The 26,428-nt window shown below is 36.3% G+C and overlaps 1 long non-coding RNA gene across 4 annotated transcripts in view; it reads right to left on the bottom strand.

The window, feature by feature from the left end:
• The window catches only part of LOC308059467, a 149,067-nt gene that overhangs the window by 57,445 nt on the left and 65,194 nt on the right, over positions 1–26,428 (bottom strand). For all 4 annotated transcript variants that reach the window (XR_013926255.1, XR_013926256.1, XR_013926257.1 and 1 more), the window contains one exon: positions 1,371–23,391. This is a non-coding gene — a long non-coding RNA (uncharacterized lncRNA). The remainder of the gene's footprint in view (positions 1–1,370; positions 23,392–26,428) is intronic.

The raw sequence follows: 26,428 nt of genomic DNA, 5'->3' as shown, positions 1-26,428 counted from the left end.
ATATTGTTTTCTAAAAACTGGGTTTCACAGTGCAAGTACTTTTTGAGTGTTTATACTATTTACCATCACTTTCTGACTATACCAGATGATGCAGCTATATACATGTAATGAGATAATTTATCAAAGTGAGAGCCATTAACTCATTCCAATATTTAATCACCAAATAAAAATTGACTAAGCAAAGCAGCAATTAAAAAAAAAAAAAAAAGGTTAAAAAGTAAGTTACTTAGTTTCAATAAAATGGTTACATCTGGAAGTCAAGACTGAGGGTATAACTTGTACTGAAGTGCTTAACTTTTCCATGAGAGTCCTGCAGGGCACTATTCTAATAATAATAATGAAGGATGCCAGACACTAAAAGCTATAACCAAACCTGTGTGTTCAGGTTCAGGGGGTTATATAGGAATGGGTTGTGAAAAACAAATGTCAGCTTAAGACCTATTTCAAAATTTAATGCCATTCTGACAAACTTAAAAGTTATTACAAAATATTGCATGACAACAGTTGAATTTTAGAAAATTCTATGTTACTAAAGCTAGACTGTTCCATATTCTAGCCAAAAAGCCGTATCATTTTGCTTCTTAAGAAATTTCTAGTACTTTTATTTTGTCACATTCTAACACCCTGAACTTTCTGGATGCCAAGACCTCTGAAAACACAAGTCACTATATGGTTGGTTGGTCTGAGGGTGAAAAAATCTGCTTGCAGAAAACACAGATACTTCAGGAAAGCAATATTGAAAACAAGGGTCAGAGAAGACTGTCAAATGGATGGTTAATTTGTTTGATGAGGCTCAGTGCAGGTCAAATAGATTTGTGTGTATTCAGTGACCATAATTTCTCTGAAGCAGACACACATCTCTGCTTGGTTTTTATCTTCTTAAGGAGAGATGATGAAGAATTTGTGTTGTCCAGCTTAGAAAAAAATGCGCTTTTTGTACCTCATGATAATCACATACTGGAAATGAGTAGGATGATTTTAGCTGCAAGGTCACTCTAAACATCCAGACAACACTAGGCAAGTTCAGGGAAAACACTTTGCTTTTTTGTTCTCTACCTTGCACAGCCACAGAATTCAATAGTCTTGCTTCATAGGTCAAATTTATAGACAAGTACACAATGAATATTTCTTCTTAAAACAGACACATCCTTTCACTTTGCAAAACAATCACAAACGAATGCTCGGTTTAACTGCTAGATAAACTCGTCGCTGTGTTTAAATCCTTCCTCCCTTCTTCCAAAGTTTTTCAAAACTTCCTGACTGGCCCTTCAAAAATGACAGATGTTTGGCACAGCTGTTTCATTTATTCCTTTTATACTTATTATATTGTATACTTATATTATAGCATTGACAATGCAGGGGTCTGTTACCTTCAATAGGTGGAGGAAAGCACATATTGGGTACTAACAATGTCTTTTCTTATAGAAAACCATGAAAGTTGTGCTGTTGCAGCATGTGTTTGCAATTCCAGTTGCAGTCTTCAACAGGTAGTTTACCAGGCATAAATTTCAGCTGAATTGAATTACCACTGTAAACCAAATTGATTTTTATTTTATAAAAATATGCCATAAACACTTCACACATTCAAGTGATGGGCATTTTTAATGGATGATTTTAATAAATATTGATTATTACTAACACAAACCAGATAAAATTAGTTTAGAAATGTTTAATGCATGGCACTTAGAATTGCTATTTCTTCTGCCCTTATATTTTTATCTAGAATTGTATGACTTGTATCAGCTCTTGGATACACAGGCTGGTAGCATGAATGTGTACATCCCCTCTGCAAAATCCTCTTTTCTCCTCAAAGGCCTTTATTAGCCTACTGGGAAATTAAAGTCCACACTGAGAGCTGATAATGAGAAATACTTAGAAACAGATCTTTGTGTTGGAGTGTTTGTTCATATCTTGCTCTTGCTATTGAGAGCTACATTTTACATTTCAATTTTCAAAGTCTTTGTTGACAAAATATTTTAAAATCAATATTTTCTTGAGTGTTCCTCCCTCTTTTAAATTCTTTGCTGTTGGTTTTTAAGAACTAGAAGGTGAAATATATTGGATGACACAGTCAGCCTTGTCAAATAACTTCAGTTTTGAAGGGCATCTCTAACACTGCAGATTTGAATAGATTTCAACTCAAATAATATTTTACTATATAAGTGGATGGATCAGATCAAAGAAAATAAGGGACTTACATCTGAGACAAACCAAACCAATACAAATATTTAATTCAATTGGGTCATAATTTCATACAATTTATTTGTTAATGCTTCCTTGTTTTCAGGGTATATTTGTTTGGCCCTTGTGGGAAGGGCATTTGCTTTTATGCTTCTCTTCACTTTCTGATGAATGGATAGTGCACGGAGAACAGAAACATAGGGGGGGCGGGGGGGGGGGGGAAGCACACAAAGGCTTTATTAGCTAAATTGCTCTGCAATAACATATAGATTATAAAGAACAACAGCAGCAGAAAACATTATGAAGGGCTATACTGACAACAGTGGTCAAAAAGCAGAATCACAAACTTCATATCTCATACAAAAGCTGTGACAAGTTTCAAATTATATTCCTATGAAGAAAAAAAAAGTTTTCCCAGCTCCACCAGCAAACTGATGATTAATTATTATTAAAGTCGAAATTAAGGACATACTTTAAGTGTTCAGTTAGATATGATCTTGAAAGCTTAGCTTCTTCAAGTTCTTAAATGACACAAATTGTTTCACATTGTGATTCTGAGAAAAGAACTGTAAATTGGGTGGATCAATTCACATGTAAATATGTTTTAACTTCCAAAAGTGAACTAGAGTAGTAAATCAGATTGTTCACTTTCTGTATAAAATTAATTTCACACTAGACCTTCATACAATTATATGAACTCACAATTTCACAATTTTTTCATACTGCTGCTAAAGCCAGTGCTCTAAGACCAAGTCAGAAAAGAAAGCTCTATATGAAAAAAAACAAGTTGTTTTACAAAAAAAAGCTCCTTAAAATTAATAAATCATCACTGATTACAAATAGATTTTTCATTATTTGGATTTCTATATTTTTTTATTTGTAATTGTTTGATGGAAAATAAATATGAACAACTGTAGCCTGCAGGTTGTTTCCCACAGCCACTCAAAATTTGCTGTACATGATTAGTCATCACCATCACATGATATTGTTTCTGCTCCTGATACAGTTGACTGTAAAGAGAACAGCAGAGAATAGCAAATAACAAATACATATGTCCATATGTGAATGCCTTTCTTCTCATAGGAGTAGCTACAGAAAAAATGGTATTCTCTCAAGCATTCTTACAAGCAAAGATTTGTTCCTGTAAATATTTACAGTTTGCAAATAAAAGCAGTTTGAAAACAGTTAAGCAAGCACCCATCTGGAATTTAAACAAATATTTGTAAACAATGTTTTCCTACATTTCTCTGTATCTGTTTACATACATATTTTACCCTCTTATACTTTTTAAAATTCAGAGGGGAAAAAAAGTATGAACCATGGAGCTTTTAAACCAAATTTTGTATTGTATTTTCTTGTATTTGCCTTGTCCAGTATATGAAATAGAGCTAATATTTTCTACAGGGGACCTTGATTGTTTTTCATTCATTAATCTGATGTTTTTAAAACCTGTAGCAAGTACATCATATCTCTCTGTGAATCTTATCATTATATTCCCTGATTCAGGAACAGGATTCCCTGCCCATCTTATGGACAACATGGTTATTTATGGAAAGTAATCAGCTACCCGATTTTTGTTGAAAATCACGAAAGGACCGTCATATAAGCTATAAGAAAGCAATTTTCTGAATTCATTGACCTTTCAATTGATATCATAACACAGAACAATCACTAGGCATTCAAATTAACAGCGTAACTCAACATCGACGGGTAACAGTGAAATCTCACAGCTTTGTTGTCTGAACAAGACCACAGCACTGCAGCTAAAAGGGTAAATGTGCTTCATGTTTAGGGATGACCTTTAAGTCCCACAGCTGCCTATTTTATGTCTTGTTAATCAGCCCTGTTGTTAGGTTCATCTGCTTATTTTATCCTTCTCTTTTGTGGAAGAAGTTTAGTTTTCAGTCAGGGCCAACACTTTGCCATAGGTGCAGCGCAGGTCTGTGTACTTCATTTTGTTTTAATCAAGGCTCACAGCCATCTGCCTGAGAAAAATGTTCAAGCACTGAAAAATTATAAAAAAAAATCTTAAAACTTTGGCTTTTAAATGAACTGTAAAATACAAGGAGAGTTTTCATTCTGTGACACATATATTTGATTCACAGCAAGATTCATCTGACAGAAATTTAACTTCCTTAAGGTTAAACATCTAACCTAACTGTTTATAGTCTGAATAGTCAATGGAGAAGAACTGGTACTCCCAACTTATTCCAGATGTTGTAGTATCTAACCAAAGATGAGGCAAAAGAATGTCCACATCAAGGTGTCTCTCCTTTTCTGTATCAGGACTGAAAGTAGCAGCCTTTCCCTCTGAAGCCAGGGAAAAGAACTCGAGGACAAGTAGGGAGAAGAACTCCAGGACAAGCCTTTAAAGAAGTCACTTTTGAGTGAAAAGTTCAAGCTTTGCAAAATTTTGGTTTTTACAATGCCTCTTCTATTTGCACTTACAGACTGTCTGTGAAGATGAAAGTGCAGCTGCGTAATTTCCTTTGTCTGGACCCACAAAATCAGAGGTTTTCAGTTTGTGAGCCTTTGTAATTATATATACATGTGTACAGAATCTGGATCCATCTGGAAGGATCATGGTTCAGCATTAATCGTGTCCCATGAAAACAGATTTTTTAATGAAAAACAAATTAAAACAAAACAAAACAAAGCAACTGATTGAATCAACCAGTATTTAAGTCCATGAGGACAGATTCCATACCCATTGACTGGAAAAACTTTGGAAGAAGCCTAAGGAGTTTTATTTTATGAAAAACTAGAAAATTTGACACATTGGTGTTTGAAATGGGTTTGGGATTACTTTCCAACCCTTAGCAGTCAAGTGCCCACACCACTGAAAACCACTGAAAACCCTTGGCACCAACAAGAGATGTTAAGGACTGAATGCAAAAGGCAGCTGGATAAATGTTGCTATCCTATAAATCACCTCATTTGGGCATGTATTTTTGCTCCAGTTGAATTCCAACTGTTAATCCTGGTTTTTACAGAATAAATTCTGGCAATCTAAATAAAATCTATTTACTCCATATTACCTACTGATTAGCTGACAACCTGAACAAATTTGTGATGGAAATTTATAACAATAAAATTTATTAAAAATAAGTATGCAATTTTGTGAAGTAACATCCCACATGAGCTGACAATACATGACACTTGGTAGCCTAAAGAGCAATACCAGAATGTTCCTCTTTGTAAAGGAACACAACTTAAGTGGTAAAATTTGAGTTAGTTTTCCTTTTAATTGGGGGAGAACTACAATTCTGTGCACACAAATTACTCTGTTCTTTTAATCTACTTTTTTTGCTCTCTGACATATAAACTTTTCTAAAATAACCAGTAATTTTCAGGGTTTATAACATTCATTATCCCCTCTGCTTATCTTATGTAGCAGGCTTGTGCTTTTTAAAAGGACATTTTTCTTCTTGTATTGCTGTTTACTTCTCACACAGTACTTTTACAGAGAAAATGTCACGTTGTAGAGTCTCCAGGTAACCTCCACGCAATGTGGTTTTTTACCACAACTTTATTTTACAAAAGGGCTTTTTAACAGCAAACCCAGTTCAAAGCACTGCAGAGTTTGGAAACAAAACAGAAGTTCCACAGTAAAGAAAATCAATGATCTTTCAAATAAATCAAGATCAAATCAAGCCAGCTTTAATAGAGGATTTTAAAGCAAATGACTTGACTTACCTGATAGCCAAACACAGGTACAGCAGACCAGAGGAATATAAAGCCAGTAGTAAATGGGTGTTATAAACAAATAAAAAGACACCGAGTTAACTCCTGCCACTTTTGTTCACCATTGGCAGCCACATTTTTCCACAGGATGTCTTTCCGATATCAGTGGAACTAGATGGCAGAGATCAGCTTTTCTTATCAATCAGATACATCACTTTGAGTAACTGTGAAGTACTGGAAGTGAATAAACATATTCAGCATCTCAATTAAATATTAGAATGGCTAAACAAAAAATCAGTAAGCTGATTCAAATATGCAAGCTTTAACTACTTCCTTTTGCAGAAAACATATGCTAGATAATTCTTTAGAATAGTATGTCTCATTAAAAACTATATTTATTCATCAGTCCTAGTGGGGGGAAAGGTTTATAGCACATAGTCAGCAGTAGGAGGAAAAATATTTGACCTGAACTTGTATATTTGTTCTTCTACTGTAAGTGATTTTGGCATTTATAAACTGATTCTTGTTCTGGGCTCTCTAAATCTCAGCTAAAATGCCAAGCTAGTCATCAACCATCCATTTCCCTTTCATCCAAGTGCTCTGCATAGTGTAGAACTTGACACATTAGACAAAGTGGTGACATTCTGCATACATGCACAGTCTCAGTTTATTGTTTTAGTTGCCAGCTAAGCATGGCCAGCTTTGCACAAAATATCACATATGATTTATCAATGCAGTCACAAAATATAAAGTGTTCATCTCAGCTGAAAGACATGAAGTTTCTTTTTAAGCTACCCCCAACATTGTTAGCAGATAGCTAGCTCATAGCAACAAAATATTAAGTTTCAACTCTCTGATAGTTCACAGTTTACGATCTCTCTTGGGTAGTCTTATGTTTTAAATGATCATGATCACAGCTAACCTTACAAGAGGGAAAAGAAGACATAAGCCCACATTTCACTAATAAAATACTACTCAAATATTCCCAGTGAATTCACCAGCCTCCCTAAAAGCTGTCAAACGTTGAATAGCATCTGGATATCCTTAGACATACAAAAATTTAACACAGAACATGGGATTCATCTCACTTAGCTTTATTAACATACAAGTTAGGCATATAACTGAGCTAGATGTCCACTATACACTTGGTACTCTTCCACGGCAAGGGAGAAAGAGGGTTTAGATTGAGATACCTGATTTCTGCATATTAGAATGCAGTTAAGAAGAGTCCTATCCCTCATTGTGTAATATGTTCGTTGCCCACCTTAAAAGGATAAAAATTTTCATCTGCTACTAGTATCAACAGACTTAGGAGGCATTTATCTCCATCTCAGCGGAAGGTCACACCTCCAGTCACATCTCAAAGTGCTGCTTTAGATTCTTCCCTCAGTGTCTTACGGGTCTAGCACATACACAGGGAATTTGTGGCAGGAACCCTTTTTCTTTTTTTTTTTTCAACCAGACATTGATTTCTATAAAATAAATTATAAAGTTCGCTTTCATCTTATCTGTATTAATTCATCTGTAAGATTACTCCTCTAATTTTATCTGCTTAGTGCATTAAAACAACAGGAGAACATAGATATCTTTACTGAATATCAGGCAGGATGGATCTCACCTTCTTGGTTTTTGCTGTTCTTATTTAGTATTTTGAGTCCTCACAAATCACTGTAAGCTTTCATTGACTCTTACAGTGTCTTTATAATGATTTGCTACGTGATTAGTGGTAACTTTGGGAGAACAAAAATCCTAAACTTCTTGCAGAAAATACTGCTATATGAAAATTTTTTTCCCCAAGCTTCTGCTCACTGGTGGCTTTTTTTCAGTTCAATTTTCCAATGCAGATCATCTTTACAACAGCTGCACTAATAGCCAATACTCCATGCCAGGTCTTATTTTCTGATCCATAGAACAAATTAAATCACTTCTACTCACTAGTTTGCCAATTAGTTTTTTCCACTGGATGACTTTTCTTCATCAATTAAAATTATTGGTGATCATCTAAAGTAATTTCCGTAGTTCATTGCCACTATTTCTGTGGCACTATTAAAGCTGGCACATTATGCCTTTGCCAACTGCCTTTGATCTGTTTATTGGTCTAAACAGACCAATGCTGATATTTAAGTTACAATGCCGGATCTCAGTAACGCGCTCAGTAACAATTTGGGATCCACTCAAAATTCACCTTCTTGTTCCCTTTATTTCTTCTGCTTGCTGGACCCTTGCTTTTCCCACACCTTGGATCCTATCTAGCTTCTGGCACGTTAACCAGATTGATCTCTTATCCCTTCTTGATTTTCACTGGCATGTTTACTGTATAATACAGAGACAAATCTAAAACTTCTTTCATATAAATCTTATCTAGCAATTTCATGACTTGCAAACCAGCATTACAAGCAAATATAAACAATCCAAAAATCATTATTTCCCCCCATGTTTCTTTTTAATGAAGCCAGTCATCAAGAAAAAGGATTGAGGCATAATTGGAATGTTAGTTGAGTAAAACTGAAATATGCAACCAGCCATTGAGTAGTCTCTATTAAAAAACCACAGAACATGACTACATAGATAGTGTTGTTCCAGCCCCATGTCCATGCAAGATAAGTATGATGTGATGGTGTTTTTTTGGCTTTTTTTTTCCTAAGGCAATTTTGATGTTCTTCCTATTGTATATTCCTTTTTTTTCTAAATCCTTTTTAGAGATTGTTGTATTTTCTTGGTGCTTCAGGGATTTCAGTGCCTGAATTGTGAGGAAAGATGGGAGAAGTAAAGTATCATTAAGCTACTTAGCACTGAAAAAGCAATCAAGCAATATTGTTCATTACCCACTGCTTCTGAAATTCATGATAAAACTATTCAAGAGTAAAAATTAAATGAGAGGTAAAAACTAACTTGGTCCAAACTGTTCTAAATGAATACATAGTGACCACATCAACGCCACAGGGGAGGTGTGCTCTGCAGTCTTGGATCTGTAAGTATATGATCTGGAAGCATCCCAGAATGACACCTGGGTACGCATTGTGTCTGTATACAACAGTTTCCTTTGGAAGGAAACTTGGGCACACAGGGAAAGGACTACAATGTGTTCCAGTCTGGATGATTGGAAAAGCAAGCGCATGACAGAGCACATTTGCTCAGCAATACAGACAGCAATTCTGACTCAAAAGCAAACAACTTTATCCAAACCCTTTACAACAGTTACAGGGATCTTTCTCCTACCTTGTCTGGGCTTACAATCTTCTTTCAAAAAAAAAAAAAAAAAACCAAAAAAACATAGGTGGCTCTACCATTGACCAAGATATTTTTTTCTAATGTACTACTAGTTTCTAGTCATGAATAGAAATATTGGGGGTGGGGACAGAGGTGGTGGTCTTTGGCTTCAGTGCAGTTCATAGCTGCTTTATTCTAGTGTTGAAACCACTAATACTGTTTGCAAAGTGTGTAAGAGTTGAAACTGCTAATAATGCTTGCAAAGTGTATGAGTGAGCTAGAAATAACTTCTTTGACATTAACCCACAAATATTACTAGTGTCAACTTTTATTTTCATTAGGAAGGCATTACTTTTAGTGTAGACTAGAACATGCAATAGTAGCACTGATCAACAATCTGATTCAATTTAAAATATACATAAAAATGGTAATTTATGAAAAAACTTGTAATAAAAATAATTAATGTAGTTGGATAGCTTCTCTTGAAAATGGTAAAGTTTCTCTTTTCACCTTTCTCCCTTTTTCACATTTTATGCCATTCAGTGGCATAGGAAAAATACAGTAAAAATTAAGGCACTTTCCCCCTTTTCCAATGACTGCTACTACATTTTTCTTTTCCTTCGCCATTATTCCAAATATTGGAAAGGTATATCAGCAAAAGGAAAACAAACAAAACAACATCAGCAATGAAAAACACTTTTTTACTATACATATTAATAATGGCAGAACCAAAAATCTGGAATATTAAAAAAGTAAAACATCAATGTATTTTAAACCTCTAGCTAGAATCCCATTTTTTATTAATTTGAGTGAAAAAATAATTAATTTTTAAAGTGATGTAGTCCCAAACTTCTATTACAGCCAAGAAATGGAGATACTGAACTTTCTACATCTTTATAGGTCTAATTACAGTGGTTCATTGTCACAGTCTAAGATCTGGAAATTGATTTAGGCAGCAGTTTCAATGAAAGGTGCTCTAACACAATTACAAAGATCTTGTCCAGTAAGAGTTTTATTTGTCAGTGTCAAAGCAGGCTAGCTATATATGATCACATTTTTTCTGATATTTTAATCAAAATTCTATTAATTTCTGGTTCAGCAAGACAGAGTTCATCCTGAAACATATTTTATTTAGTAATAATAATGCATAGAACAATACATCTACTATAGTAAAGCGATGTAATTATGTAGGGCAGCTGAAACATTTGAAAAGAAACCACATAGTGAGTTTTTATGAACCAAATCATAAATTTAAGGTTAGATTGTAGTGGCTAAGTCATATGTGATGGGTTGCCCTTGGCTGAATGCCAGGCGCCCACCAAGCCACTCCATCACTCCCCTCCTCAACTGGAGTGGGGAGAAAAATATGAAAAAAGACTTGTGGGTCAAGATAAGGACAGGGAGAACACTCAACAATTGCCATCACAGGAAAAACAGTCTTGACTCAGGGAAATTAATATAATTTATTGTTAATCAAAAGTCAGAGCAGGGTCATGAGAAATAAAACCAAGTTTTAAAACACCTTCCCCTCACCCCTCCCTTCTTCCTGCGCTCAACTTCAGTTTTGATTTTTCTACCTCCTCTCTCCACACTGTCACAATGCGACAGGGAATGAGGGTTGCAGTCAGTTCATCACGTTGTCTGTGCTACTCCTTCCTCCTCTCTCTCTCCTCTGCTCCACTGTGAGGTCCCTCACATGGGAGACAGTCCTCCCTGAACTTCTCCAACGAGTCCTTCCCATGAACTATGGTTCTTCATGAACTATTCTGCATAGCTCCTTTCCACTGGGTGCAGTTCTTCAGGAATGGACTGCCCCAGCATGGGACACCCACAGGGTCACAAGTCCCACCAAAAACCCTGCTCCAGCCTGGGGTCCTCTCTCCATGAGGCCACAGGTCCTGCCAGGAGCCTGCTCCAGTGTGGGCTCCCCACGGGGTCACAGCCTTCTTCAGGTGCATCCACCTGCTCTGGCATGGGGTCTGAAGGGTGACAGCCTGCCTCACCACAGTCTTCAGCATGGACTGCAGGGGAATCTCTGCTCTAGTGTCTGGAACACTTCCTTCTGCTCTGTCTTTGCTGACCTTAGTGTCTGCAGAGTTGTTTCTCTCACACATTATCATTCCTCTCCTCCGGCTGCTGTTGCACAGCAGTTTTCCCCCCTTCTTATATACGTTATTACAAAGGCACTGCCACCATTGCTGATTGAGTTTTGGCCAGTGGTTCTATAGGACATAGTGGAAGCTTCTAGCAGCTTCTCACAGAAGCTACCCCTGCAGCCCCCCCCCCCCCCCCCCCCCAGGACCTTGAATGCAAACCCAACGCACCACATTACTTTAGAGCAGAATAATTTTATTCCATTTTTCTAAATAGGCAAACAAATGCCCTTGTTTTTCATTGCTGATGAACACCAATAATGTAACATGATGTAACTGGAAGCCTTTAGTGTGAGCTCTCAGACTGTTGCACTGGCATTGGACCCCCATTCAAAAAACTGTATCAACACTAAGTCACTCAAGAATATAAGGGCTAAAAAGTTAAATGCTTGGTCAGTAATGAGATACCAAATTGAATTATATACTTATTTTCCATTTATAGTGAATGAGATCTAGAACTCACAGCAGCTACTCTGGAAATACCCACTAGATCCCTAGCAAACAATGGTAAGTGCACAAGAAAGGATTTGTCTGATCTGTCTCACATCAACTTTCACAGCTCACCAAAAGATGCATTTTTTATTCCTCTCAGACAGGGATTTCAAATTTAAAATTCCTTCAGGAGCTCCAGCACTTAAGTGATGTTTTTAGACATGGGCCAGTGGATCACTGTTTCTCTTAAATGTTCAGGATATACTCTTACACTGTACTTTTATGTCGTATGCTTTGTCATATCCATATGATACATTTAGCATTAGTTCAGTAAACTGTTTTGTGACCTTATATTCATTTTATGCTGAATTATTATTAGTTTTTCATAGACTCATAGAATGATAGAATGATTTGCTTTGGAAGGGAACTTCAAAGATCATCTAGTCCAACCCCCCTGCAATAAGCAGGGAAATGTTCAACTAGATAATTTTGCTCAAAGTCCCATCCAGCCTAACCTTGAATGTTTCCATGTTTTTAATATCATAGATTCTATTTCTCCCTTTGTTCCCTCATCTTTAGGTTAAATGTAGTGCAAACTATGTGAAAGAAAGGAATAAGGTCTCCATTATTGCACACTTCAATTTTTCATCATATAAAGAGGATTAATCTTTCCCAAGATGACAAAAAATAACCCAAGATCTTCTGTAATTGTAGAGAAGAAGTATAAATGAAAATGGGAATATTTTCACACCATGACAAAACTATTGCATGTATCTGATGTATTTTAAAAATATTGATAATGTATTAGTTATCTTGTCACGTTGCACATTCTCAAAATGTAAGCAGCAGCAGCTGCCTGTTTCACTTTCCTGTAAAAATACTAGATTTTGCTAGTTCGTAATGTAGATCATTCAGATTCCAAATATTTTTTAAATGGAAACTGGCTTAGAGATGGTGTATTAGAATATATTGTGAAGCTACTCTGGGAATGGAGATTCTGGTCCTAATACCACAGATCAATTCAAAACCTGAATATACTTTTTAATGGCTCCCAAACTCAAGACGAAAATTGACCTGTATCAATTGACAAGCTTTGTAAATACAAAATTCTGCTGTAATAGGAAGTTTTTTAATATGCTTGTGGTAATTTCTTTCAGCAATCTCATAATAAAATACTTAATGACCACTAGCACAAATACTATCTGTTGCTACAATTTAGGATGCTCGGTTATCTTCTTCCTTATATATATATATACATCAATACATATTGATGAAGTAGACTGCTGGTCTGGATGCCAGTAGCTTCAGTGTGAGAAAGGAACTAATTTTTTTCATAGATGAATCTGTCCTTTTAGTAAGAGAGAGAGCAAGAAAAAGATAATAAGCCAAAGCAGTCACTAGGGTGCTTAGGTCAGTGCAAAATTAACCCCTGTAATTACAGAAAATAAATTTACTTAAAAATATCAAAGGATATGTTTTGGTAGTAGTCAACACAAATAGACACAAATGGTTTATTTGTTGTGTGTGATTGACCAAGGAGATCTGCTATCTAAAATGCAAGGTCCAGGGCCGCCTTCTGAGGAAGAGAGAAAACAACAACAAAATTCTATATTGTCTCTTCACAATGTATTCTGATTTGTAATTAGTTTTCAATCTGATTAGGTCATTTCTTGACTGTAAGAATATCTATGGCTCTATTTCAGCCCATGAATTCTTGAGTTGCAAGGCTAGCTATTTCTGACAGCTGTATTTTGAAAAGATGTGAGTGATTCTCATGTTTTGATTAATTTAAGCATGCTCGTGTAGTAGATTGGGCATGGCTAGCAGCCAAGCACCCACCCAGCCACTCATTCTCTTTCTCTCTGTCCCCTACCGTGCCCAGAAGGACTGTGGAGAAAATGTGAAAAGCAAGAGCAAAAGAACTCATGGGTCAAAATAAAGACAAGGTATCCATTATCCAGTTACTTTCACAGGCAAAATGGATTTGACTTGGGGAATTAAACTTCATTTAAAACATTAAATTATTAATTAAAGTATTGGGAAACAAAGACAAACATTTAAACAGAGGGAAAACACCCTTCCTGCCTTTTCTAGACTTAATTTCACTCCAAAGACCCTCATCTCCCCTTCCCAGCCTCTACTCTCCTTGTTATGACCACAGATTACAATCTGTGCCTTAGGTGAGGCAACAGGCATCACAGGAGGTTGGGGTTAGGGCACAGCAAATTCCTTCTTCTGATCCTCGTTCCTTACTCTTTGATTCCCTTGCTCTTTCCTTCTTATTCATTTTGTCTGCTCCAGCATGAGTTACCCAAGTGCTGCCATCACTTTGGGGCTGAACCTGCTTCACCATGGAGCACCACTTACTGCTCTGGCCTCTTGTTCCTCTCTCGGCATTTTCTGTTTTCACAAAAGCACCATAACCTCCTCCAGTCGGTTCAGAGATGCCTCCAACTTGGCTGATGGGCTCAGCTATCTCCTGCAGCGGGCCTATTGGATGCCAACTGGAACTAGCTGTGTCCAGTACAGGGCAGCACATGGCCTCTTCTCTCAGAAGCCACCCTGCAGCCACCCTAGATACCAAACTCTTGCCCCAGATACAAAGTACTGTTTTATGGCAATCGTGTTATATGATATTCTTCACAATGAGATATAATTGCTTTCACTTTAGGCCATTAAAACTTTATGTTTTGATGATGATGATGAGCATGATGTAAAGGGGCACAGATAGAGAGGGTGAAAAAAGGTAGGAGGGAAGTGAATATCAGCTTTGAGGAGGAAAAAAGAGCTGTAAATAACATACTCATTTCTTCTATGTGGGAAGTAAGTCTGCTGATTACTTCAGTAACCTAATGCTGAACCTTTCAAGTTTAGATCTGATGTTTTCCTTTAAATCCAAATGCACTTTTAATCAGTAAAAGCCAGAGATCCATGTGATAACTATTCTATAGCACTTTGCATCCAACTGTCCTAGAGAGTTTAATGAATGCCAGGATGAGGAATACTTTTTTCACAAACAAGAACACACAGGCACAAGAAAAAAAAAAAAAAGAAACAAGCAACAGTAATTGCTGGGATCAACGTAGATGTCCAAGTCCCATCCTGGAAAACAAATCTTACATATGTCTCCAAACCAGTTTAGTCACATACTGTCTCTTAACAGTGAATAAAAAGAAAGGAATAGTTTTTCTGAAGCAATTATTCTGAACAATGTTGAAGCCTGCCTTATATTGAGGTGAATTGTGCCCTAAACTCCACTGACTATATCAGCTAGATTTTATTGACTATGAAGTAAGACCTGCATGAAAGGCTCGGATAGACACGTCTAAACTCTATACTTAGTGAAACAATTCCCACTTAAAGACTTTGAAATCATTATGCAATACATCAAACACTTTTTAGCTTCATTCCTATTCTCTAAAAAAATAAATGGAAGTCATTGTAAGAAGTTCCTTGTTGTCTTGAAAGCTTCATATTGCTGTATCTCCTGGGCATTCTTGCTGGATTTTTAGTGGTTTTGTTGTTCGGATTTTTTTCATTTTTACCGAGAAATTAATAGCCTAAGAAAACCTACAGCAAAGAAGAGAGGATAGTATAGCAAGGCAATTTTTGATTTTTCAGTAATGAGTTTATATATTTTTCATTGAAACCACTTAAAAAATTATTTTAACTTGCCATATATTTGCTAGATAGTTATAACAACAAATTAATTTGATTATTACTGCTGCTTACTCCTCTTCCTATATGCTTCGTTCCCCTTGTGGATTTCAATATATGCAAATATCAGCCTAATTTCTCTATGCACGATGAAACTAATACCCTGTGATGGAATGTTAATTTAATTGAACTTACTTCGAAGTGGCTGTTGAACTGTCATTCCAACCAAAGTTTCAATAAATCTTGTCTAAATCCCATGTGGTTCTTTAAAAATAGTCTTTGCAAGTTCAGAAACCTCTTCATTAGTTTATTTTTATAGGTTTAGACATCAGAAGAGAACTCTTTGTATCAAACACTTGTTCAAACATAAATTGTCATGGCAGGGGGGGGAAATCTTCAACTATTATGTTCTTTATTTCAGTGTTTCCAAGAATATGAGCATTACAAAGGGTCAGTGTGTATCTGGTGCTGAGGTAGGTGGCTAAAGACAGTCTGTTTTTCAGAACTAATTACTATACTTGTTATTTGTAACTAGGCCTCTACAAACCACTTATTAAAAAAAAAAAAAAAAAAACGAACACAAAATGGACTCTCATATTGTATATTGACAGAAGCATGATTTCTTTACTGAAATTCCCATTTCCAACAGTGAGACACAAAAACTCTCTAGGAAGATTTTGCATAACCCTGCCCTATAACGGTTGAGATCTTCAATCCTGGTATCATTTTCTGGGACTGACTGGCTGGCTGTATCATCAAAGTATAACTGACTGACAGCACCAGCTATTCATGAGCCTTGGAAAGGTCAACAAGATGCATCTGGAATATTTTTTTGCAATTGAACTTCTGCTTGAAAGGTGAATTAAAATAATGGAACTGTAAATAAGGGGATGCAACAGAATATAAATGAAAAAGAAACTCTGAAAAGCTTCTGAGAAGATTCTTTAATAGGACAGGAAAATTACTTCTATCCAAGGCATCTATACAAGGATTCACTTCCAAATTTTTCAGACTAAATCAAGCCTCTGAAACATGGTGTTTACCTTTCCAACTTTTTTGCCATAGCAGTCATTAAATGTCTTTCCTACACTACAGCTATAGTTACAAGATTTTTCATGTTGTGCTATTGCCTAAAATAGAGAAAACTGTAAGAATGAGAGTCTTCATTCCCAAACAATAAGAAATTGTCAGAATATACAGACTTTACAACTGAAAGGTTACCATGCTGAAGTTTCCCCCTTAAAAAGCAGCACTTTGCACAGCATCTAGAGAAGATGATATCTCAAAAAGATACTGGTAGCTTACAGACACTTCAAGGATAAATACCCATCTCTGTACTTGCAGTGATCCTCTAGCAACTAGATCAGCATGAAATGAAATTAATAAATTTGTGGAGTTTGGGGGCTTGTTCCCAAAGAAGTACAGTAGAGATGAATTGGAGACAGACTCCTTAGAAAGCCTAAGCAATAGAAAAGGGGAAATAAAAAACAACCCAGAAAAGTGCATTAGTATCACTGTCACATAAAGGGAAGTCTACCATTTTCTAGGCTTCAGATTTACAGTTATGCAAAAGTGCAACTTTCACGTTGACTGGCACAGAATCTTGAGTGTCAAGACAAGGTGAACAGGACTTCCAATACCTCCTACAAAAACTGAATAGCAAGCTGTTTATCCTCAGTTCATTTGCGATATGAGTCAGCCCTGACAGGACTTGAATCTGTGATCAAAGGGGGCACATAAACCAAAGTTATTAATGGTATAACTGAAGCAAGTACAAGCAAATCAAAGTATTTCCCCAAGGAGTTTACTGAAAAAAATACAGAATATAAAGTAATGCTTTCCAGCTTTAAATATTCCAAAGTCCCACAAAGACTCTATTATGTGTGTAAAAGATTTATTTTGTGAACATTAGCACGGTGATGGTTTGACTAGTCAGATTTTCATTGATTATTATTATATCCTGCCACAAACGTTTGAGGGTAATTGAAAAACAAATGAATATTTGAGTTCTACAAACATAGTATATTATGCTAGGTAAAATTATATTAATTGTTTTAATTATATTTATTTTACGGATATTGTAGTTATTACAGTTATTGTATTATTTGATATCGCATGTGTTCGGATGTGCGGATCTTTTACATTATAGATGGACTAGTATATATACGAAAGATTCTGTTCCTGCCTATTGTGAACTATTCTTGAAATCCCAAATATTTATATTCTTTCAATGTTTCAGCCACCAAAGACTAACAAAGCTACATTTAATTTTTGCTAGGTTCTTATTAAATGTCTGTAATGAAATGCAACTCTACTCAAGTCAAACATGCTTCAGGGGAGCACAGATTTGGATGACTTTAATGGAATCTGGATTTTGTATATTGATATGCTTCTCATCAGCCCACTAAATATTGACACTACCTTACACTGACACCAGGAGCTAAACTTTTCTAGGATGCATGCACAGCTAAGAATTACATGTGACTGTGAAACACAACTTTTCAGCTGTGTCTAAACTGCAGTGAAAATACATGATGTATCCCATGAACCCATACCTTTACTTTTCAGGTGATTACTATCTTCTTGTCAGACTCTTTGGCCTTCTTTCTAGTAATTCCACCTCATTGCTAATCTTTTGTGTATTTATAAAAGTAAAATTAAAAATTATCATTTAATCAAAGTAACTATTTATGAATTTTACCTGAAGTAAAATTAATGTGAGTGCTGCAATATACTGCTGTTTCATTATATAACACAAGTAATTTTTATTGTTATTAAATACATTTCTGAGACTTCTTGGTTTGTATCCTTGAAAGTTTTTAGCAAGTCCACAATTTCTTTTCTCTTCTGATGATTTTTATTCAGCATAATGAATTATTAGGTGTTTCTCTTGACTTCTAATCTTTTCCAGATTGTCTCCAACTGGTGCCTAACTTTCTAGACATACGGTAACTAAAATGAGGCAAAACACCAAGTTGAAAACTTGCCAGTCCTGAGCATGTCAGCCAGTTATTTCATATATCTTACAGATTATGCTATTCATAGATCACAATATGATATTACAAAGTTTTTTTGCAACAGAATGATTTTTTCCATGTGTGTTCAGCTTGTGATCCACAACAATCCCATTATATTTTGTTGCAATATATTGCATCTCTTTCTGTCAAATATCATTCTGTTTTTCAGATCAAATAATTAAGATTTTCCCCAAATCAGACCTGCAGAGTAATTGCATACATACATACATAGATACATATATATATATAAATATCTATTCTACCACTGAAGTTATTAATGATATTATTAAATTGTACCAGACCCAGGAGATACTATGCAGAATCCATCACAAGAACAGCTACATTAACCTTCAGTTAACTCAAAGAATGGTTGAGGTTGGACAGGATCTCTGGAGGTCATCTGGTCCAACACCCTGCTCAAGCAGGGACACCTAGAGCAGGCTGCACAGGGTGATGACCAGGTAGATTTTGAGTATCTCCAAGGACCAAGATTCCCAACCTCTGGGCAACCTGTGCTAGTGCTCAGTCACTCTCACAACTAAAAAGTGTTTGCTGATGTTCAGAGGGAACCCTCTGTGTTTTTGTGCCCAATGTGCCCATTGTCTTTGGTCTTGTCAATGAGCACCACTGAAAAGAGCTTGGCTTTTTCTTCTTTGCACACTCCCTTCAGGTATTTATGTGTATCAATAAGATTTCCCCTGAGGCTTCACTTCTTTAAGCTAAACAGTCCCAGCTCTTTCAGCCTTGTATCATATGAGAGATGATCTCTTCCCTTAAGCATCTTTGCAGCCCTTTGCTGGATTCTCTCAGGTCTGCCCAAGTCCCTCTGGTACTGGGGAGCCTAGAACTGGACACAGTACTCCAGGTGCAGCCTCACCAGGACTGAATAAAGGAGAAGGATTACCTCCCCCAGCCTGCTGGCAATAATTTCCCTAATGCAGCTGACAATACAATCAGCCTTTTTTGTTGCAAGGGCACACTGCTGCCTCTTGTTTAGCTTGATATCCACCAGGACCCCTAGATCCTTTTCTGCCCAGTGGCTTTCCAGCTGGGTAACCCCCAGCATATATTGGTGCATGGGGTTGTTCCTCCTCATATATAGGACTTCACATTTCTCCTTGTTTAACTGCATGAGGTTCCCATCAGCCCATATCTCCAGCCTGTCGAGATCCCTCTGGATGGCAGCACAACCCTCTGGCATATCAGTCACTGCTCCCAGTTTGGTGTCATCAGCAAATATGCTGAAGGTGCACTCTGCTCCATCATCCAGATCATTAATGAAGATGTTAGACAAGACTAGACCTAGTATTGATCCCTGGGGTACACCGCTAGTTCTGTCCTCCAACTAGACTCTGTTCCGCTGATCACCACCCACTGGGCCAATCCTTTCAGCCAATTTTCAATAGAGCTCACAGTCTGCTCATCCAGCCCATACTTCAAAAGTTTCTTTATGAGGACCTTGTGGAAGACAATGTCAAAGGCCTTACTGCAGTCCAGGTAGACAATAACCACTACTCTGCCCTCATATACCAAGCCACTCATTTAATCGTAGAAATCATAGAAGGTGATCAGGTTGATCAAGCATGACTTCCCCTTGGTGAATCCATGCTGACTATTTGTGATGATTTTCTTTCCCTTGATATGCCTGGAAATGGTTTCTAGGATCAGCTGCTTCAACACTTTCTCAGATACTGAGGTGAGGCTGACCAGCTGGTAGTTTACTAAAATAACAACAGAACAAAATCAAGAGCAAGTACACAATTCTACCCTAGAATACTCTCCCAGATCGAAACCAGTAGCTCAGAACTTCCCAAGTGAGAGATCATGTCTTACTATCCAATATCATGCAAAAGAATTTTCTGCCATGGATTTTTCTTTGACTTTTTGAACCTGTGTAACAATCACAGACCTCCCAGCACATTCCTGGATTTTGAGAACAAACCATTAACATTCATTCTCTGGTAGTGTTTGGCCAATAATCTCCACACACATAAAATATTTCATCAAGATTTTAGACAGAAGATATTGCTTAGAAGACATTACTTTCCTCCTTTGCATCTGAGACTACTGGAAGAAACAGGGTAACACCATAACTTTTGAGAGTTCTGGGTTTCCTACCCACAAGGAATAACAATCTGTTGTTAAAGAGGATGAGACCGAGTCAAGATAGCTTGTTTGCACCATGTGGACTATTACTTATCTGCTATTTCCTTTAAGTGTTTACAACTAGTTATTAATTTTAATCTTCTTTGTAAAGGTCTTCAAGATCAATTAATAAAAGAGGACTACATAGGAGTGTAGTATCAAAGACTTTTTTTCAATTACTGTTCAGGTTTTCCCTAGTTTTCCTAACCAATCTCTAGGTAAATGCAGGGAGACATTAATAATAGAAAAGTAAGAATTCTATCAGTAACATATAAGAACAAGGATGCATTAATTCTAATATTTCTATCATATATGTGATTTTTAAAATGTTAAAAGCCAGTTAGAGCAATCATAATCGTCACACACTTGTACATAACTGTTCAGGCCCCAGCTATTCCTTTGTGTATCTTTCACATGCTTCTGTAAAAACTAAAAGACAAGAATATAGCAATAAGGTTGGAATTCTAATTCAAGAATAGAACTGAATGCAGAACAGAGAGGCAAAGGTAAGAAACATGGGGATAAATCATGTTTACTGTGACTCACAAAAAATATTTCTAAATAAATGTTACATGTTGACGGCTTCTGGGTTTGTAAACAGACGTAGAAGGAAAATGAAACAATTTCTGAGCACATTGCTGAATTAACAAAATTATCAGAGAAATCTAATCTCAGACTGTGTTTAAATGGTAAGCTGGCTATAATGTATAGTGCATAAAATTAAAAAAAAAATAAATTATAAACTGTGATAGATTTGACCCTCAAATAGACACAAAGCATTACACAGCAGGAAAGCAACAATAATAGTGATCAATTATTTCAGAGAGTAACAGTTGTGTATGACTTGTAAAATATATAAATGGTAGATCAGCTAGGAAACATCATTTGGACAATGTATGCTTTTGTAGAGAAGCAGAGTTGCAGTGCACATGCATGTGGTTCATTTACCAAAGGATTTCTAAATAACCTTGCAAATTACAACACACAGTCCACTGAAAAATTATAGCAGCTCTCCAGCTGTTTAATTTAGGATATGATAAATGGCATGCTGTTTGGATTTCTTTACAACTAGAAAGGATGAGATTCAAAATCAAACAGAGTATCTGCTTGTGCTTTCTGTAGTTTCACAGTAGGGTTATCAGAGATGATTCAGTCTGGACTAATTGAAGAAAAGTTCAGTCCTGTTGGAAATAGGTATCTGTGAAGTAATGTTTCATTTCAGCCAGGAAGACAAATTGTTCTTTGTTTTGTACTTGAAATAATCACAGTAACACCTCTGCAGAAAGGAGGTAATATGTGAGAATACCCAGTGAAGTGTGATATGTGATAAGTTATCCCTGTGAAGCTTAATGTATTCATACAACGGGAACTACATGAAAGACATTTGGGAATGGTGATGTCATTCTTTACCAACTGCTGTGCAATGGCCAGACTGACAAACAAATGGAGGACACCATAGCAAAATAAGGTTATGGCTCACAGCAAACAAAAACCTTTTTACATTCTTGGGAATGGCAAACAGTTCTGCAGCTATTTTGTATCAATATCCAGTAATCATGATTATATTTCACAAAAGCCTACAGTATACAGTCTACCCATATCTTTAATCATTTAACACCAAGAAAGGCATAGATAATTTGAAAGTGGGATAGCATTTAAGAAATTATATATGGAAAAGAAGTTTGGATTCACCATTTATTGGAATAAAGGGAGAGCGCATATTCTAGATATCTATTTCTAAACCAGAATGATGATGCTTTTCACACCTAGAAATAAAACCATTTTGAAGGGTTTGAAGAACTCTCTTTTCACCTTAATGAAAACCTTTGTTTAGAAGTGCCAGTGCATATTTTCACACAATATTTGGACTTCAACCTATCAAGCGCCAGCAGTTTGAAAAACATTTATAATCACCATCTAAAACAGAGTTTGTGTTCAGTGTCTTTTCGTTATCAGCTGAAAGCTTCCAGGTACATTCACTCTCCATAGAGTTAGATGAGGCTATTTATGGGTATTGAGATGAAAAACTGGGTGATATTTTATCCTGTTTTCAGATCTATTTCAAAACATGTGAAATTCTTACCAAACTAATAAAAAGGAATTTTGAAAGGAATACATCTCTACTTGAAATAGTTGATTCCTAGCAGTAAAAAAATACGCAGAGTAGCACAACATATAGTGATCTTTTATTTGTCTCCATTCTTCATATTTTTGTGATCTTTGTATAAGGGAGTACTAGATAATTAAACTCTAATTCTTTGATTCTGATTCTGCCTGCAATAGAACCCAAAAACTGAAGAGTTTCTACCAGAACTAACAACTATGATATAAAGAAAGTACAAACTTTCAGGAAAATTCTTATCTGCTCAATGAGGGCAAGTCACACAGTACTGCTGCAGCTGATGGAAGAAGCATTAACACAAAAGGTCTGTTTCACACTCTCAGAAATCAGATGGCTTCATTGCTTAAACTTGGCTGAGAAATAACAAAAACTGCCAAGTGCATCAGCAATTACGGGTGCACATCTGGGTCTCACTCAAATCTCAATTATACCTGTGTAAATTAAAAATAACTTGATCAAGGTCATTACATTTAGAGCCATTTAAAACCAGTGTAAGGTTAGAATTAGGCCAGTCATCAAAAAAAACAAACCACCACATATCTAGTAAGAGTATATCTTGCACAGTTTTTTTCTGTTTTTCTTGACTTGTTTGCTAAATCCTAAACATATATTTGTGTAATATGTATTAAATGCTAAATCGTGGTACGGTATAGATGAAAGTCTTTTGTTTAAAGTTCTCCAATCCTAAATCAGCTAGAAGGCGACATATTCTTGGATGCTCCTTTAAAACAGATTTTAGTATTCCACAACTCAAAATTATTTAAATGGTTATTTCAACTCTAGATGAGACCTGCAATGAAAAGACATATTAGAGGTCAGATATAGATAAATACCTGAGCCAGCGATGGATAAAATGTTTCCTTTCACCTGAAAAAGTATGTTTATATTACACCTGTGCTTTGACCTCTCACTTGGACACTATTCAAAAAACTGCCTTAAGGAGTAGCATCGGTTGGCAAGTCTGCACCACTTCCCATATCAAAACAGCCATTATAGTCATATCAGCTTCTAAAATGTGGAAAAAATGAGGCATCAGTCCATATTTCAAAATATCCTTGCTCATTGGTAAACAGTTATTTTGTATAAATATAACTATTTGTATTGTCTAAGCTTTCTGATATTTGAAGACCCTTTATCCTAATAAAAACTCTTTTTACACCTTCAGAGAGAGCATCAACCATCCTTGTAGTAGTCATGCCCAAATTTCTTGGGATCCATTCAAGTGATGCATCCTGCCATAGTCTTTCAACATGTGCACACAGGCAGTACTCAAATGCAAAACAATTCATCTCGCCTCTTATCTTTCACTCCTTCACTTACCCTAAGTCATTCAAATAATCCATTAGTCCATTATTGAAGTAGAACCACAGTAACAGTTGCAGTACAGTTGAATCTGAATTGTAGTAAGATACCTTACAAAGGCTACATCTCAGACGTCAGGCTGGGGATTAAAAGGGTAGAGGTTTTTCCTATGAATAACACTTCATGGATGATTCAGGACATTGTTTAGTATTTTAGAAATAGAGTAAGAGTCATATATTTTAAAAGCATACAGTTCCATAATAAGATAAATTCTGTTTTTCTAATATGAATTGAAGAGTAGCCATGTGGCTTTCATTCAGGTTTCACCAATTGGTTGTTATCTTTTCTGGGGTTAAACTGCTTCCTATAGTTAATGCTGCCCTCAGGTACTTGTAAGTTTTACAAACAGCATTTATTCAGCATGTCACCATAGGTCTCACTGGCCATGATAGCAGCATGGGGTCACACTAATACAGCTTAAATGGTCTTTAAAAAAATCTTCAGTATTAAATTTATCTCTTCAGCTATTTTTTCTCACAAATAAGTCTGTTGTAAAAACAGGAAAAAAGAATAACCCCACCAAATGCAAATCATTTTTGTCATCTTCCAATTGTCTTGAATTGCTGAAGTGCTATTCATACTTATTTCTGTCTTTATTTTATACGGATCAGGCTTCATCTTTCCGGTAATGTAAATCCATAACCAGACTTTTCAATGCAGTATTTAAAGTGTCTGCTGGAGTACAACATATTTAAATGGCTGCTCACACAGACAAAACACTTGTTCAGCTGTCTTCCTAGTTTCAACAGTAGGCACTTCACCATTCTTTCCACTCCATCACATCTCATCTCAGCCACACTAACATAAAATTAATAATACTAAAGATTAATTTGCTCTTTTTACTCTACCTGAAAGCACAGAGATGGGGTACGGCATCTTGTTTTCATCCCAGTTACCAAATTAAAATTGAAGAGCTAGTGGATATGTCTACAGGGGTTTCGTGGCCTCCTGGAATAGTTGTAAATGTTTGCTGGGGCCAAAGAGAAGAACACAGTACAGACTCAGTATATCTGATATCCATCTAGATGTAGCTGATGTCTATGAGGAGCTGTCACTATTGAAAGCTATACTTTAAACCATGCCTGAATTTTACTCCAGACTCTCTCAGAACAGAGAAAGCCCAGGAGTAAAGCAGCATGAGTGTAATTTGCACAGTCAGTGGACTAATGCCCTGGTGCAAAACTGGGGAAGAAACTGACTATATGGACACACTGATTTCTTAATCCTTTGTCTTCATGCCATATGCACTACCTTGGAATTTAAGACAACATTTAAGATACCTGTTAAAAATTATGAGGTAATTGACTTCAAAAAGTCAGTGATTGGATTAGAATGAGAAATTTGGTAGGTCCTAAGGAGCATCAGTTACTTGGGCTAATTGGTGAGAAAATTAGTCACTCTTAGAAGGCTGAACAGCTGAAGAAGTTCTCCCAGGAACTGAGGATGATCACATGCCTCCTTTAAGTATAAGACGAGCATAATGTCTCTTGTTTTCTCTAACAGAAATATATAGAACTGTTAACATTTTTCTAGATATGTATATATAACAAGACATCTATGACAAAATCACCTACATAGCATAGACTATAGAACAAGTTAAGGCTGCATATCTCATTTCCAGTCCTCAATATAATGTCTACCTAACCTCATTTCCCACCCTTACAGTTTTATTTCTGTTATGTTCTCAAGTTTGTTGAGATAATAAAAGAGTGTGTTAGACTACTTCATAATCTAACAGTGTTACTAAACACCACTGTAAAAATTAGCAGCTGCACTTCCTATTAGTTATTTTTTACGTAAATGGGATCTTGCATTGTTGATGGTCACTGTACACCAGCAAAAAATGGGACATTAAAACCACAGCAGTCATGTAGGTGTAATTTCAGTAATGACTCATGCCATTGCTCTGGTGTTCTGACCTCATTGTGCCTCCCTAGATCAAGTCTGGCATTATGACACTGATATCTTTAACACTAACAGCCCTCTTGGGACCAATTGAGGTAGCTCCAGATGATCTCAAACTGTTCAACATCCAGGTCTTGAATAGGTTCTGATAGAGGAGGAGTATACTTCTGACAGTCAGGCACTCTCCTTCAAAGTGAGCTCTAAGTCTCAGAGGTGGTTAAAGAGTGAAAAAGGCAGGTAGAAGCCAGGAAATCTTAAGCTCTCTTTGCATGACACCTGGCCTGGTTAATGTTAGTGAATATGTCATGGCACAATAGAGCAGTCACTCACAAATTCACAATGCTCTGATTTGTATTCTTTCCCATGAGGTTACATTAGCTTTGTCAGTTCAACTTCATACCAAAAAAAAAGCAAAAAAAAACCCACAAAAAAAAAATCTGAACACTCAAAAAGACACACACACCCCAAAAAAAAGGCGGGTGCCATTTAGGACACATATAAGTTATTCATCGCATTGGTGGAGAGACAGAAAATATGAGGTTTTCAGCTGCCCTTTTATG

This window comes from Falco punctatus (genome assembly GCF_963210335.1).
Source record: "Falco punctatus genome assembly, chromosome: 2".
Taxonomy (NCBI): domain Eukaryota; kingdom Metazoa; phylum Chordata; class Aves; order Falconiformes; family Falconidae; genus Falco; species Falco punctatus.
The sequence above is the reverse complement of the archived record's forward strand: the minus strand, read 5'-3'. Positions and strand labels throughout refer to the sequence as shown.